This window comes from Meles meles, chromosome 9, assembly GCF_922984935.1.
Source record: "Meles meles chromosome 9, mMelMel3.1 paternal haplotype, whole genome shotgun sequence".
Lineage (NCBI taxonomy): Eukaryota > Metazoa > Chordata > Mammalia > Carnivora > Mustelidae > Meles > Meles meles.
In genome coordinates, this window is record NC_060074.1 from 64,011,388 (window position 1) to 64,029,282 (window position 17,895).

A 17,895-nucleotide genomic window follows, 5' to 3' on the forward strand; every position below is an offset into this window, starting at 1 on the left:
ATTACAGGGAGTGCAGAACTTCATTTATTTGATTTGATTTGAGTAGTTATTGTGTGAGTGTACATAGAAGAGGTGACCTATAAAATCTTAGATGAAGTGCTTAAAGTTCAGTGGGTTGATTTTTATCAGTTCTTTAAGAGGAGGGTTGACAGAGGTAGTAAGAGAGTAGAAAGGTTAGAATTCTATACCTAGAGGATAGGAGCAAAGGATAAAACATAGGAGGGGAAAAGGCACAGAAATACAATTCTGAGGGCCTCAAAATACCAAGTACAATACTAGGGCTGATAAGTTGTTTCTGGGGAGGAATGCAGTTTAGCATGGTTAGTATGTAATTGCATAGGAAATGTGTGTAGTGCAGAAATAGGTATATGAGATATAAGGGTCGGAGGGATTTAACTTCACTGGTTCTTACAGTTTGAGCAAGAATATCTTGAATTTTGAGGAAGGTACATGTACAAATGGATAATGAAGATGAGTGAGTCTTATGGAGGTAGTGTTATGCTATGTAAGCATGCTTCAGTTTTGTGGCCAAGAAGCCAGGGATTAATGGTGGGGTGGGTTTTTTTTGTTTTTGTGGTGAGAACATTTAAGATCTACTTTCAAGTATACAATACACTGGTGTGTGTGTGTGTGTGTGTGTGTGTGTGTGTGTGTGTGTGTGTGTGTTTTAAAGATTTTATTTATTTGACAGAGAGAGAGAGAAACAATAAGAGAGGGAACACAAGCATTGGGGAGTGGGGGAGGGAGAAGCAGGCCTCCTGCTGAACAGGGAGCCAGATGCAGGGCTCTATCCCAGGACCCTGGGATCATGACCCAAGCCAAAGGCAGACACTTAGCTGAGCCACCCAGGAGCCCCCAGTACACTCTTTTTGACTGCAGTCACCAGACTATACATTAGATCCCCAGAACTTACTTATCTTATAACTGGAATTTTGTTCTCTTTGACTCTCCCAATTTCCCCTACCCTCAGTCACCAATCTGGCAACTACCAGTCTACTCTCTTTATATGAATTTGGTTTTTTAGATGCCACATATAAATGAGATCATGCCATAATTTGTCTTTCTCTGCCTGGCTTATTTCACCTAGCATAATGCCCTCAAGTTTTATCCATGTTGTATTTGCAACAAATAGCAGGATTTTTTTTTCATGGCTGAGTCATGTTCGTGCACACATGTGCATGTGTGTGTACATACATACACTACAGATTTTTTTTTCCCCCCAATTCACCTATCAGTGGAAATACAGGTTGTTTCTATGTTTTCTATGTTTTGGCTCTTATAAATGAACATGGGAGAGGCATATCTCTTAGAGGTCTTATTTTTATTTCCTTTGTGTATATGCCCAGAAGTGGGATTGTTAAATGGTCTGGTAGTTCTATTTTTAATTTTTTGATAAGCTTCCATATTGTTTTCCATAATGGTTGAACCAATTTCCATTCCCATCAACAGTATATAAAGGTTCCTTTTTCTCCCCATCCTCACCAGCATATCTTAATCTCTTATCTTTGGGAAAATAGCCATTCTAACAGGTGTGAGGTAAATCTCCTTGTGGTTTTGATTTGTATTTTCCTGATTAGTGATGTTGAGCACATTTTCATACACTTGTTTCCATTTGTGTGGTATTTCTGGGAAAATGTCTATTTAGGCTCTTGTTCGTTTAACTGGACTGTTTTGTTTTTGCTCTTGAGTTCTATGAATTCCTTTTATTTTGGATATTAACTCATAATAGATATGTGATTTACAATTTTCCCCCCATTCTATAGTTTGCTTTTTCAGTTGGTTGGTTGTGGAGGTTTTTGGGGGTGGGGGAGCAGTTTCCATATACACAGGCTTCATAGTACGTAGTCTCACTTGTTGATTCTTTGCTTTTGCTCCTTGTGCTTTTGGTATCCTATCAAAAAAATCATTGCCAAGATCAAAGTCAGGGAGCTTTCCTCAGTTTTATTCTATGAGTTCTGCAGTTTCACATCTTATATTTAAATCTTTAATACACTTCAAGTTAATTTTTGTAGGTGGTATAAGGTTGGGGTCCAATTTCATTCTTTTGAACATGAATACCCAGTTTCTTCAACACCATTTATTGAAGGGAATCTCTCTTCTTGTGTATTCAGTTAGTTTCCTTGTGAAATGTTAGTTGTCCATATATGTGTAGATTTATTTCTACGATCTTAATTCTGTTCCATTGGTCTGTGTGTTTGTTTATATGCTAGTACCATACTGTTTTGATTAGTATAACATTGAATATAGTTTGAAATCAGGTAATATGATGTATCTTGCTTTGTTTTTTCTCAAGATTGCTTTGGATGCGCAGGGTCTTTTGCATTTCATACAAATTTGAGTATTCTATTTTTGTGAGTAATGCCATTGGAATTTTGATAAGAATTGTATCAAATCTTTAAAGGTCTTCGGGTAGCATGGGCATTTTAATAATATTAACTCTTTTGATCCATGAACATAGGATAACTTTCACTTATTTGTGTTGTCTTTTGTTTCGTTCATCAGTGTCTTGCAATTTTCAGTGGTCAAATCTTTCATTTTCATGGTTAAATTTATTCCTGAGTATTTTATTGGTTTGGATGCTATTGTAGATGAAATTTTTTTTAAAATTTCTCTTTCATATAGCTCATTGTTAGTATATAAAAGTGAAAATTTTTTCTGTATTTTTTTTTGTGTGCTCTAACTTTACTGAATTCATTAGCTTTAACAATTTTTGGTAGAATCTAGGATTTTCTATATATAAGATCATGTCATCTGCAGAGATAATTTTACTTCTTCCTTTCCAATCTAGATACCCTTTATTTATTTTTCTTGCCTAATTGCTCTAGCTAGAACTTCTTGTACCATGTTGAATAGAAGTGGTAAGAGTGAGCACTCTTGTTTTGTTCTTAGATGAAAAGTTTTCACATTTTCACCAGTAAGTTCGATGTTAGCTGTGGGCTTATCATATGTGACTTTTATTAAGTTGAGATATGTTCTTTCTATATGTACTTTATTGAGAATTTTTTTAAGTACATTATTAGTATTTTCTTATTTAAATTCGATTAGCCAAGGTATAGTACATTATCAGTTTTTTTTTCTCCAATAATTTATTTTTTTTTTCAGCGTAACAGTATTCATTGTTTTTGCACAACACCCAGTGCTCCACGCAATACGTGCCCTCCCTATTACCCACCACCTGGTTCCCCCAGCCTCCCACCCCCGCCCCTTCAAAACCCTCAGGTTGTTTTTCAGAGTCCATAGTCTCTTATGGTTCGCCTCCCCTTCCAATTTCCCTCAACTTCCTTCTCCTCTCCATCTCCCAATGTCCTCCATGTCATTTGTTATGCTCCACAAATAAGTGAAACCATATGATACTTGACTCTCTCTGCTTGACTTATTTCACTCAGCATAATCACTTCCAGTCCCGTCCATGTTGCTACAAAAGTTGGATATTCATCCTTTTTTTTTTTTTTAATAAACATATAATGTATTTTTATCCCCAGGGGTACAGGTCTGTGAATCATCAGGTTTACACACTTCACAGCACTCACCATAGCACATACCCTCCCCAATGTCCATAACCCCACCCCCCTCTCCCAATCCCACCTCTCCCCAGCAACCCCCAGTTTGTTTTGTGAGATTAAGAGTCATTTATGGTTTGTCTCCCTCCCAATCCCATCTTGTTTCATTTATTCTTCTCCTCTCCCCCTAACCCCCCATGTTGCATCTCCACGTCCTCATATCAGGGAGATCATATGATAGTTGTCTTTCTCCGATTGACTTATTTCACTAAGCTTGATACCCTCTAGTTCCATCCACGTCGTCACAAATGGCAAGATTTCATTTCTTTTGATGGCTGCATAGTATTCCATTGTGTATATATACCACCTCTTCTTTATCCATTCATCTGTTGATGGACATCTAGGTTCTTTCCATAGTTTGGCTATTGTAGACATTGCTGCTATAAACATACGGGTACACGTGACCCTTCGGATCACTATGTTTGTATCTTTAGGGTAAATACCCAGTAGTGCAATTGCTGGGTCATAGGGTAGTTCTATTTTCAACATTTTGAGGAACCTCCATGCTGTTTTCCAGAGTGGTTGCACCAGCTTGCATTCCCACCAAGAGTGTAGGAGGGTTCCCCTTTCTCCGCATCGTCGCCAGCATCTGTCATTTCCTGACTTGTTAATTTTAGCCATTCTGACTGGTGTGAGGTGATATCTCATTGTGATTTTGATTTGTATTTCCCTGATGCCGAGTGATGTGGAGCACTTTTTCATGTGTCTGTTGGCCATCTGGATGTCTTCTTTGCAGAAATGTCTGTTCATGTCCTCTGTCCATTTCTTGATTGGATTGTTTATTCTTTGGGTGTTGAGTTTGCTAAGCGGCAGGGATGTCCATTAAGGTCCATTATCAGTTTTTGATACAGTATTTTTTGTTTGTTTTTTTAAGATTTTACTTATTTATTTGACAGACAGTGATCACAAGTAGGCAGAGAGGCAGGCAGAGAGAGAGAGGAGGAATTGGGCTCCCTGCTGAGCAGAGAGCCTGATGTGGGGCTCTATCCCAGGACTCTGGGATCACGACTTGAGCTGAAGGCAGAGGCTTTAACCTATTGAGCCCCCAGTTTTTGATACAATGTTTAATGATTCATCAGTTATTGAGAGTTTTTATCATGAAAGGATATTAAATTTTGGCCTAATGGTTTCTACCATGTAAAATGTAAATGTTCTATTGAGATCCAAATAGTAATTTGAAAACTTAAAATCCAAGTATTGAGTAACCTGGGTTTTTTTTTTTTTAAGATTTTATTTATTTATTTGACAGAGAGAGATCACAAGTAGATAGAGAGGCAGGCAGAGAGAGAGAGAGAGAGGGAAGCAGGATCCCTGCTGAGCAGAGAGCCCGATGCGGGACTTGATCCCAGGACCCTGAGATCATGACCTGAGCCGAAGGCAGCGGCTTAACCCACTGAGCCACCCAGGTGCCCCGAGTAACCTGGGTTTTAACCTAAACATCTTTATATTTTCAGATCCAAATTTAATCTATAAATTCCCTTTATACCTTTTATTTATATAATTTAATTCACTTATTAAATGCAATTTTGTGTGGACTCTTAAGCACATTTACTGCGTATGTTGATTAGAGTTATTCATAAAATTCAAAGTCAGCTAATTTCATTTTAATGATCATTATCAATTTAGCATTCATAATGGAAAAAAATCGTCCTTGGTTTTTAAAGTAAAAGTATAATTCTTCCTCTGTTGTTTTAATCATAATTTGATTGAGGCATAAATGTGATTTTAATGGAAAATAATACTAATAAAACATTTATGTTTAATACCTTTTATGCATTATTTTATTCTTACCCTAAGTAGAACAGAAAAAGGGGAAAGAAATAACTTTGATTTTTTTCTTTATACTACCTGACTCATGGCTATAATTACTTGAAAATTAAAGGCAAATCTGAGGATTATTAGAAGAAAATGCCTGTGGTTATTGGCTTGTAGGAGGTAGAGTCAAACTGGGATTGATCAAGTGAAGAAGCTGTGTTTAAAGGTAAGAGAGAGTGTATCATTCCAGAGAGATATAAAAGGCAGGGAGGAACTGTTGTTCAAAGACCACTTTTAATACAAGTGAAGTTTTGTGTTAGAAATATGTTTAACTTCAGAGTATCCTTTAAAAAAAAAGTCTATGCATTAATGGGGTGCCTAGGTGGCTCAGTTGGTTAAGTGTCCAACTCTTGATTTCAGCTCTGGTCATGATCTCACGGTCATGGGACTGAGGCCCGTATCAGGCTCCACAATCAGCATGGAGTCTGCTTGGGATTCTCTCTCTCCCTGCTCAGGCACACTCTCCCTCACTTGCTCTCAATAAATAAATGGATAAATCTTCAAAAACAAAACTCTATGCATTAACTATAAGAATTATATTTATATTATAACACTGGTTGTAACATTGAGGAATTGAGCAAGAGCTCAGACTTTATGATCACAGGTAGAGCACGACTGCTGGAGCCTATGGATAGGTTGAGGTTCTGCAGAATTCTGCTCATCTCAAGGGTGATTTCTGATCCCAGAGAAGGAATCACTGGTATTGGAACTTTCCTGGCCATGTGGTACTACTAGCCCTAGATGGTGAGCTTCTCTGACCCTCTCCACAAAGGAGCTCTTAGGTTCAAGTCTCAAGTTGCAGACTTTACTACATTCCGTGTTGCCTTCATATTTTCAGTCAATGATACTGACCAAGTCTTTTCAATCTAGGATTGAAGTCACCAGGGAAATTTGTAGATGAGTAATATGCACTATTAGGACCCAAGTGAGAGACAAAATACAGATGAGAACCATGGACCTAATAATAAGACAGCAAGAGTCTCAGATGTGCTAAGTTAGATTAAGTTAAAGGAGCAATCAAGTGGTTGAGATAGATGACTACTTTGTCTTTCTAGGAAAGGTTATTAAGAATCTTTGAGCAAAACAGTTACTAGAAACTGAAAATAAATATAAAGTAAGAAACACATTTGACCCTGATGCCAACTTTAATGAGAGCATTTAAGACAAATGACAATAATATAAAGCCTAGGTTGAGAGGCTGAGTTTTAGAGATTTTGACATGTCAAAATATGCCTGCCTAGTATACTGGTAAGGCAGGAAATCTAGAGGTGTATTTAATTGGGGCCACTGACTTTCAGAAGAGCTGTTAACTTTAGAGTTACCAAAGCAGGACTGAGGTGATAGAGCTTGAATGGGCTCTCTTTAGAGCTCTATGTAGCAAATTCTGAAAGAACTCAGCCTATGGAAAACAGGAGCTATGGGTGATGGTTTGTATTAAAGGCTTAGTGGACAAAGGGAAGAAATAATTCTGAGTATAAACAAGTATCAACCATTCATATTTGTCTTCTGGTCCAGTATCCATAGGAAGTATGTCTGAATCAAGGAGGGTTACAGTGAAGAAACAAAGCAGATTCTCTTCCAAGTTGCCTTTCTTGAGGCTGTGGCTTTCATTCTGGTACAAGAGCATGACAACAGATAAGAAGCATAAGTCTATCCTTATTTTACACAGGGAAAAATGGGGGCTTTGTGAATTTCTATTAATCTTTAAGATTAAAGTAGTAAGAACTGGACTTGAATTTGATTCTGAATCCCTTGCTCTAGCATTGATTGTGCCTGCCCTCAAGAAATGGAATAAACATGTAAGTGGGAATAGCTTTTTATTATGGAGACTTAAAGTCTTAAAAACAACAAGAATGCTTTTTTTGTTGTTGTTGTCTTTTTTGCGGGGGGCGTTGTGCAAGAGAGTTGAATATTTTAGGGAAAAAAAGGCAATTGGATCGAAGCTGGGAAATAATACATGGGCAGCTCTGGGGGCAAAGAAACTAGTCTCTACTCTGGAAAATTTGGGTTTGGGCCTGCATTGAATGGGTTTGGGTCTAGTTAGTGAAGAGACCTGTCCCACTGTCAGCTGATGAAACCACTCTTCAGTCTCCCTTTATTTCTACTTCCTTTAGTAAGTTAACATTCTGGTGAAAAACAACAAGAAAAACTATAATGGATAGTTGGATGAAAGATAGACAGGGACAAGGGGCTCCTGCCCTAAGAAGAAACTACTCTCGAAGGAGCCCTGAACACTTTCCTAAGTGATAGCTGAAAAAACCTGATTGAATGACAGGTACAGGGAGGGTTAATCAGATTAAAACAGCCCTCTAACATGTGCCCATAAACCCTTGGACTTAGAAACTCTGATGGCAACCCTTCTGGGTCCTCTCCCTCCTAGGGAACTTGATACTATCCCTTTACTATCTCTCAGTAAACTTTGCTTTGCTGCCCACCACTTTTCCTTTGGTCTACCTCTTCATTCTTTGAAATGGCATGACCAAGAACCACAGGCACCTAAGGAGAAGGAAATCCTTTAACAAGTGTACGTGTGCTTTTTGCTTGTCAGTCCTAAGCAAGAGACAGACCCGAAGGATTTAATTAAAAGCAGGGCATTCCTTGACATTTTAATCCTTCAATATCACTAAGGTACCATTAGAATTCCAAACTAAATTTAAAATAATCTGTTCTTTTCATTTGAGAATTAATCTTAGAATTTTTATTTTTCTGAGTCAGATCTGCTCTAACACAGTCATTAAATAACAAAATTTTGTATTGCTATGTGACGGGTCTACGGTATTGGATGGGTAGCTAGCCTCCTTCAAGCGGGCCATGACATCATTTAGTTTTCTTCCAAGTTCTAGATATATTCTTAATTAAAATACTGTATTGTTATGGTGAGCTGCATGTAATTTGGCATCTTTCTTACAGCTTTACGGGTACATTTGGATGATGTTTCTGGGCAAGTTCTCTAAATCACCTTAGAGAACACTTACAATAATCATTTGAAAAATACGTTTGAGAAATTGTTATTTTGTGTATTTTCTATATTAGGGTTACACTCCATTCTTTTTGTGCTTTCTCACATACGATGACATATCAAATTTAATAGACAATATTATAACATCCTCAACAAAAAGTTTAAATTCACAAAAGAAAAATTTTCTAGTTATTATATATATTTTTATGTTGATGAAGGTAACGGTATTATAACTTTCTAAATGTAATTCTGATTTTAATGTACACTACTATAAAGAATATGGAGGGGTGCCTGGGTGGCTCAGTTGTTAAGCATCTGCCTTCAGCTCAGGTCATGATCCTAGGGTCCTGGGATCGAGCTCCGCATTGGGCTCTCTACTCAGCGGGAAGCCTGCTTCTCTCTTCTCCCATTCCCCCTGCTTGTGTTCCCTCTCTCATTGTCTCTCTCTCACTGTCAAAAAAATAAATAAAAATCTTAAAAAAAAAAAGAATATGGAAAAATATGGTTATGATCTCAGACAAAATGCTATTGTCTCCTTTGTCTGCAGGTCAAAATTAACAATTTTGACTGCCAAGAGCAACAAGGATCTTCCAGTTATTGCTTGTTTTTCTTTCCTCCTTACTGCATAGAAAACAGATTTTTACTTATTTTTAAGACGTAAACTACTTTTATAAATAACAGTAAGTTGTGAAACTTACTATCATTTCCAGATGTAAACTTTTTGTTTTAATCCTTTAAATAGTAACTCCGTGAGCCTCTATCAGAATGACTTCGTTCTTTGAGTGGGATGATGGGAATCAGCTTGCCTATTGTGGAATATCATGCCAACATAAAAATCCTTTCTTGAATAAGTAGGAAAGGTGTTTTTTACCTTAATTTTTCCATTGTATGCTTTGGTCTCTAATCATTTAAATAAACTATTTCTGGGTCGGGGGATTGTCAGCAGAAGTTCTATGTAATAAAGAATTTACCCAAAAAGAGAAGTTTGGCCTTTGCCTTAGGCATCTGGGAGGTAATCTCTAAGTCTTTGCCGTGTCATGCCTGATGAGAATGGCTGTGTTTGTTTTGGGGTCTTTGAACCCTAGATAGTCTTACGGTGGAGGCCAACAACATCAGAAAGACCAACAATGTGACTTAGAGCAGAGACTTTGAGTTACATTTGGGTCATGGGTATCATTGGACTTCCAGAGATTAGTTACATGAGAGATCAATCAATCCATCCAGAATGGAGCCCTGATAACATCTCTGAACATTGAGGCTTAGGGGAGAGTCGCTGGTTGGCAGTATGCTGTGTTTTTTGTCATGTACTTGTCCATGACTTCATGGCGAGAGGACCTGCATTTGGCACCTTTTCTAAACCCTGCGCTATGTGGTTCTTTCCACTGCTGATATTTAACCTGTATCTTTTCCTTGTAATCCACTATAAATATGAGAATAAAAACTTTTTTAGCATAGTTCTGTGAGTACTTCTAATGAATTGTAGAACCTAAAGGTGAACTTGAGGACCCTCAAACTTGCAGTTGGTATTAGTAACGAGGATAGTCTTGAATGGGAATCGCTACATTTAACCAGACAGAATTTTTATGCCTTTATTTTCCTTAACAGAAAAAATTCATGATTCAGCAACTAAAAAGTACAGTTAATGAATAAAAACTTGGGCATCTTCATGTGTATATTTGCACATGTAATTTTCTACATGCTTGCTTTCCATATGTTCAGAAATGCAAAGTAGTGTAATAAACTTACATCTCAAGTTAAAAAACATTTAATGTGATAACACTTTCACTTTCAGGGAGAGTAGGTTGCAGGACTAGGGGCCGTAATGCACTCACCCACCACTGGAAATTGCCATTCTAGAATCAAGATTGTCAGGAGCCCACAGGGCAGCCACCTCCTGCTCTTACAAGTGTGGAGCTACCCAGTACGCATTGCAACTACGAAGGATTTTGTCATTAACCACAGGGCTGAAGGGAACCCCTCATTCAGTTGTATAACAGATTCTTCAGTGTTTACCATTGTCACTGAGGATTTGATTCAGCATTACAAAGAAAATACAGAAAAGGTGACTGAAAGAAACCTCAATTTGGGTTTCAGCCTTGTCTTTAATTAGCTGTGAAAACAGTCAAGCTGTTTTAACCACTTTGGGTCTTAATTTCTATTAAAAAGAAAAAAAAAAGTTGAATAGATTATCTTTTAGACCCACATGGCTATAAAGTGAGATGATGTTTAAGTAGTTTTAAAAACTTAGCTTCTAAACATAGGTCAGATTTCCAAACTTGAGAGGCCAGAGGCAGAAATCTTGGTGTTCCCTCTGTGCCTCCTAAGCTAAGGAATGGAAGTAAACTGCTTCTCTCCCCCTTTTCTCCCTCCCTCCCTAAAACAGGTGCAGTCTGGCATCTCTCTCATATGAGTTTGAGTTTTTGCATCATGAATAAGCTTAGAAAATGCTTTTACCCAAATGTTCTTTGCATGCCTGCTTTTCTGTCATTTAGGGAGTGTAATTTTAATTAATGCAGCACAGATTCTTTTAACAAATTCCATTGCCTTAATTTATAAGAACTACATTTTAAAATTATTTATGATTAAAATCTGTTACTAATTGTAACATTTTTGTGATACTTGTACTTCATTGCAATTCTGCCTCTCCTTAGCATTTCCAAAGCATCATTAATGTGAACTATATCAGGTCGTTAATATGTGTCATCATAGGGTGGATAGAAGGTGGAGGAGAGTAATTGGGGTCAAGGAAAGAGAGGAATGGAAGAAACAAGAAAAAAAAATACAGGAGCAAATAACTTAAACCTAAATAAGAAGTACCTTGATGGTGACATTCCACTTATCTAAAACATTTGTAGGACTATAAGTGTGCAGGGACATAATTAGAAAAACAGGTCTTAAATGAATGTCTATATACTGATATATGGAAAGAGCTACTTAAAACGAAACATGAAAAGACAGGTTAGATGAAGTTATGTGTGAGTCAATTCTGAAAACAAACACCTGTGTGGGTGTATATATTTGGGTGTGGTGTTGAGCAAGAGAAAAGTGAAAGTGCATGTGCCAGGCTGTTAGTAGGGACTTTGCAAGACCAATAAACTTTGATGGGTGGATTGGGAAGAGATGATAATCTCTTGTTCTACCCAATCCTGAAATTTTTCATTTGACTTAATGTATATATTCCTTTCGGAATTTGAAAAACATCAAATTAGATGTAGAAATCTAAACTGGTGGTATTTGTTAATTTCTCTTTAATATACAAAGGACTGTACATTGATGAATCTGCACTATTGCATTTGTGTACTTAGCTTAATACTAAATTTATAAAACTTTTTTATAAAAGTTTGAAAATTTTCTTGCATTTTTATTCTTGTTCAAATGCTTAATGAAATCTATTGAACTACTAAAACTATAATTCCACTGAGTGTTTCATACTTTTTAGAGAGCAGGCAAAACATACATAAACACAAGCATTAATGGAATGATATTCACTGTATTAAAAATCTTTGGCAATACATATTTAATGTTTATTTCTATGTATTTTTTAACTTAGTTGACTAAATGAAAATTGGGTGTGATTAACTACCATTTCTAGAATTTTTCTCATGAAATGCTGTCAGATGAAGTCTTTGACCATTCTCCCCTTGACAATTAACTTGTATTTTTAATTAAAAATTGCTCATATTTATGGTTTGTCTCCCTCCCAATCCATAAATGACTCTTAATCTCACAAAACAAACTGGGGGTTGCTGGGGGGAGGTGGGATTGGGAGAGGGGGAGCGGGCTATGGACATTGGGGAGGGGAGGCGAACCATAAGAGACTATGGACTCTGAAAAACAACCTGAGGGTTTTGAAGGGTCAGGGGTGGGAGGTTGGGGGAACAGGTGGTGGGTGATGGGGAGGGCACGTTTTGCATGGAGCACTGGGTGTTGTGCAAAAAGAATGAATACTGTTACGCTGAAAAAAATAAAAAAAAAAACAAAAACAAATCAAGGGAACCAAGTTCTAGACCTGGTCTTTCCCTCTTGCTAACAGGAAAAAAAAAAAAAAAAAAAAAAAAAATTGCTCATATTTATTGTTAATAGTGAGATGATAAAGATAATTACTCAGTTACCCTTGTATTCACATGGCAGATTAATACCTAATTTTCTAGACTTCTCATTTGTATATCTACTTTTTACTAAAACGAGATCATAATTCACATTCTTTAAACTGAATTATTCTTACTGTACATGTTCAGCAGATATTCTTATTAAATAGTGTAATATTTTACTGTGAAGGTATAGAATAATTTAACACTATTAACCAGTCAACAATTTGAAATGTGGGTTATTTATAATTCATTCTGAACTTAATGGTATTGCATCCAGCAATGTTATACATAAATTTATCAGCTATCCATAATTATCTCCTTGGCATAAGGACTTGTTGCATCAAGGAATATAAAATATACAATACTGCTAATAAGTATTATAAGGAGATATATTTAAATGTAAAAACTGAAGCACTTGTGGTTTTTCAGAGGTGGGGAAGAATTTCCTACACCACTGGTGAAAGTATAAACTGACATAGCATTTTTGGATGATGATTTAATTATACCTACTAAGCAAGGAAAAGAACAGTCAGTTATAAGTTATATTTTCTGTCAAATTTATAGCCTTTTTCTTTTGGCCTAAAGGAAAAAAATCAAATATATTTTTTTCTTCTGTCCTGTTGAAATTTTTTTTGAATTCTGAATGTGTTCCCAACATCAGAGCCCCCAAAAATAGCCATTTTGGAGTGCCTGAGTGGCTCAGGCAATTGCTGCCTTCAGCTCGGGTCATGATCCCAGGGTCCTGGGATCAAGTCCCACATTAGGCTCCTTGCTATGAGGGGAGCCTCCTTCTCCCTTTTCCTGCTGCCCACTCTGCTTGTGCTTACTCTCTATCTCTGTCTCTCTCTCTCTCTGACAAATAAATAAGATCTTTAAAAAAAATAGGCATTTTGACAGGTGTGAGGTGAAATCTCATGGTGGTTTGATTTGTATTTCCCTGATGATGAGTGATGTTAACATCTTTTCATGTAGCTGGTGGTCATCTGTATGTCTCCTTTAGAAAGATATCTGTTCCAATTTTCTGCTCATTTTTTTAAATCAGAATTTTTTTTACTATAGAGTTGTATGAGTTCTTCATGTGTTTTAGATTTTATTTTCTTATAAGATACATGATTTGCAAATATTTTCTCCTACTTAGTAGATTGTCTTCTCCTTTGCTGATGGTTTCCTTTACTGAGCAGCAGCTTTTTAGTTTATACAATCCTACTTATTTTTGGTTTTGTTGCTTCTGCTTTTAGTGTCAGATTAAAAAAATTATCAAGACTTATGTCAAGGAGATTAGTGCCTATGTTTCCAGGACTTACATTCAAGTCTTTAATCCATTTTGAGTTGATCTTTATATGTGGTATAAAATACTGTTCAAGTTTCCTTCTACTGCTAGTGACTGTTTTCCCTACATCATTTATTGAAGAGACTGCACTTTCCTTTTTTCTGTATTATTGGTTCCTTTGTCATAAACTGACTACATATGTGTAGGTTTATTTCTGAGCTCTGTTCTATTCCATTGATCTATATGTTGTTATGCTGATACCATGACTTTTTTTTTTTTTTTTTTAAGATTTTACTTGTCAGAGAAAGAGAGCATGAGTGCACAAGCTGGAGGAGCAGAAAAGGGAGAGGGAGAAGCCAACACCCCACAGAGCAAGGAACCCCATGTGGGATTCCATCTCAGGATCTTAGGATCATGAGCTGAGCCAACTGAGCTACCCAGGCATCCTGATACCATACCATTTTAATTTCTATAGCTTTGTAGTATAGTTTGAAATCAAGGAGATTTGCTTTCCTTTCTCAGGATTACCTTGGGTATTTTTGGTCTTTTCTGGTTCCATACAAACTTTAGAATTATTTGTTGAGTTTCTTTGAAAAATGTCACTGGAATTTTGACATGGCTTGCATTGAATTTGTAGATATTTTGGGATAGTATGAACATTACAACAATATTGAATCATTCAATCCATGAGCTTGAAATATCTTCACATTTACTTGTATCATCTTTAATTTCATTCACTGAGGTCTTGTGGCTTACAGTAGATTTCATCTCTTTGGTTAAATTTATTCCTAGGTGTCTTATTTCTTTCGTTGTAAGTAGGATTTTAAAAATTTCTCTTTCTGATAGTTATTCATGTATAGAAAGACAACAGATTTTTGCATATTGATTTTGGTATTTTAGAACTTTATGAATTCAATTATTCTAAATTTCTTAATGGAGTCTTTAAAAATATTCTGTGTATAATATTGTGTCATCTATAAATAATGATAGTTTTATTTCTTCCTTTACAATTTGGATATCTTTATTTTTTATTCTTTTTTAAGATTTTATTTATTTATTTGACAGACAGAGATCACAAGTAGGCAGAGAGGCAGGCAGAGAGAGAGGAAGAAGTAGGCTTCCCACTGAGCAGAGAGTCTGATGCGGGGCTCGATCCCAGAACCCTGGGATCATGACCTGAGCTGAAGGCAGAGGCTTTAACCCACTGAGCCACCCAGGTGCCCCACAATTTGAATGTCTTTTACTTATTTTTCTATATTCAGTTTTTATGCTTTCCTGGGGTTATGGCAATACTTATTTTGATATTGTTTTATGGCTTCAGAGCAGAAATACTTTAATAGAATTCACGTATTCAAATAATCTTTTCAGACCAAAAAGGAAAAACAAAAAATAAAAAGCACTGTCTCAGACTCACCTAAGTTAGAATATCTGGATTATCAACTGATAGATTCTTTGAGTCTTGGTACCTGGTTGCTTCTTTGACAGTGAGTCAGATCTTCACCTCTGTTCAGATATGGCTTCCTGTGTATATTGGTAAGACTCTAGAGTGACCATTGCATATGTATGATTTGATTATCCCACATTACATATCCTATGGAATTATTATTATGTGATACTGGTTCACTTTCTTAACATTATTAAAACGTTAGGAATGCATTATTGTCATTACAGGTTGGTGGTCATCCACAGAATTAGTGTCTTAGGTTAACTTCTCAGAATCATTGTCTTATGTCCTATCTATTCAAAATATTTATCTAATTAATAATTTTATAATATAATGAACTCTTTCCACCTGGTTATAATGAGAGAACTTTGGTGATGACCAGTTTCTAGTTTTGTAGGATACTTCGCCTTACACATAGTTTATTGTGTTTACTCTTACTTATACACAGACTACCTATACCTTATAAAAAGACATACACAATTGTCTGGGTGGTTCAGTTGGTTACACATCTCTTTTTGGCTCAGGTCATGATCCCAGGGTCTTCGGATTGCCCACATTGGTCTCCCCTCCCCCACCGGCTCATAATCTCTCTCTCTCTCAAATAAATAAAATCTTTAAAGATAAAATAAAATAAAGACATACACTTGGGAGTACTTGGGTGTCTCATTCAGTTAAGCATCTGACTCTTGATCTCAACTCAGGTCTCAATCTCAGGGTTGTGAATTCAAGCCCCAAGTTGTGCTCCCCACTGGCTGGGCATGGAGCCTACCTGGGAAAGACCTACTTAGTAGAAGCATGATGCCTATGTGTATTAACACTGATATTATTAATTGACATTATTAACAGTGCTATTAATGATGTGCATTAGCATTGGCTATGTTTATTGAAATGACTAAAATCTAAAACATATCCTTTAATATGTATCCATGTTTTGCATAGCTAAAACCTTTTAAAATTTATATTAATTATTTCCTTTCAATATAATAATAAATGAACATTTCACAAGTTCAATGTATTCTCATTATTCATAATACTGAAGATTGTGATTATAGTGGCTCAAATTGTTAGTAACTAGAACAGTGTTAGTCCCATTAAGTTGTATGGTTTGTTTTGTTTTTATTTACTGCCACCTCTTAAGTCCTAAAAGCATCCTTACCTTTTCACAATAATAAAATGTTCTAGGACTAGAGTTCTTCCAAACTATAGAATCAACTGGACTACCAGAATCTCTCGTACCTTTCAGTAGAAAGTGGCCATAATTTGGAAACTTGGACTTCATCAGATTGGTGGTGGTATGTCAAGTCCTGCTGCTGCTGATAACCAGGTTGAAACATAAAGATAATCCTTTTTAGTTCCATGTGTTAACAGTGAATCCAGGAAAAGGCTCACATGTATGAAAACTTAATCAATGGTAGAAGTGGAAACAGAGAAAGGATGGTTAGTCAATATATGCTGCTGTGACCATTGGCTATGCACAAAATAACTAAAATTAGATCTCAACCTCAAATCATGCATAAAATAAATGCTATAAAAAGACAAAAAATAGGAAAAGTAGCAGTTGAAATAATAAGAATATAAGTTTTTAAAAAAAATTTAATACCCAGCTAAAGAGTGACACAATGTGAGCAAATTGTGAAAGATGGATTAATATATTAAATAAGATCTGTGTGACAGAAGACACTATCAACAAAGTGAAAAGAGACTAGATTGAGAGGGTGTTTCACCGCATGTATCAAGAATATATAATTTTAAAACATCTATATACCATTAAGGCAAAAAAACTGATACAAAAATGGGTGAAAATGTAAACAAGCACTTCAAAAAGAAAAATCAGATATTGTCAGTATTGACATGAAAAACTACTCAACATTTTCAAAAATCACAGTAAACACAAAACAACTAAAAACTAACACCAGTCTGTTTGCCAAATCTCAAGAAGTCTGATAATTCCAAGTGTATGCAGGGAAATGGGGAAATCAGATCTCTTGGGCAGTACTAATAGAGGAGGAAGATACAAGCATGTAAGAATACAGATTTGAAGAACAGTTTTGTGTTCTGCAGTAAAGCTGTATATATAAATAAATATCCAGCAGTTCTGCTTCTCACTATATCAAGCATTTTTTATATTTTTATGTCATTTCTGCATAGACATATATAAGCTAATACAGAAGGTTTGTGGGGGAGGAAAAATAATCTTCCCTCTACCCTTCTAAGTTCCTGGTTGAGACATCCATATAAAAGATTAACAGGGGGAAAAAACCCACAGAAGTTTAATAGTAACATATCTTCTATATGCATGGTAGAGACCCAGGAAAACTGAATAACTCCTTGAAATGGCCCAAGCTAACAGTTAACCTCTCTAGCTAAAGACAAAAGATGTTGTGAGTAGGGGAGGCTATTTTGGAGAGTTATTAGGAAAGGCAAGTAAACAAGGGTGAGGTTGTTATACAGATTTTAGTGGTTGACTTCTCTATTAAGAAGAGTTTTTAGAGATTGTCATCCTTCTCTTTCTGGTACAATGTGGGGAGGGAGATGGGCATCCTAACAAAGTGAGATTTCACTTGTAAATGTAAACGTTTCTTTAAAAAGTGTAACTTCCACTCAGTTTATAAGAGCTTTTCTGGGAGCGCCTGGTTAGCTCAGTGAGTTAAAGCCTCTGCCTTCAGCTCAGGTCATGATCCCAGGATTCTGGGATCAAGCCCAGCATCGGGCTCTCTGCTCAGCAGGAAGCCTACTTCCTCCTCTCTCTCTGCCTG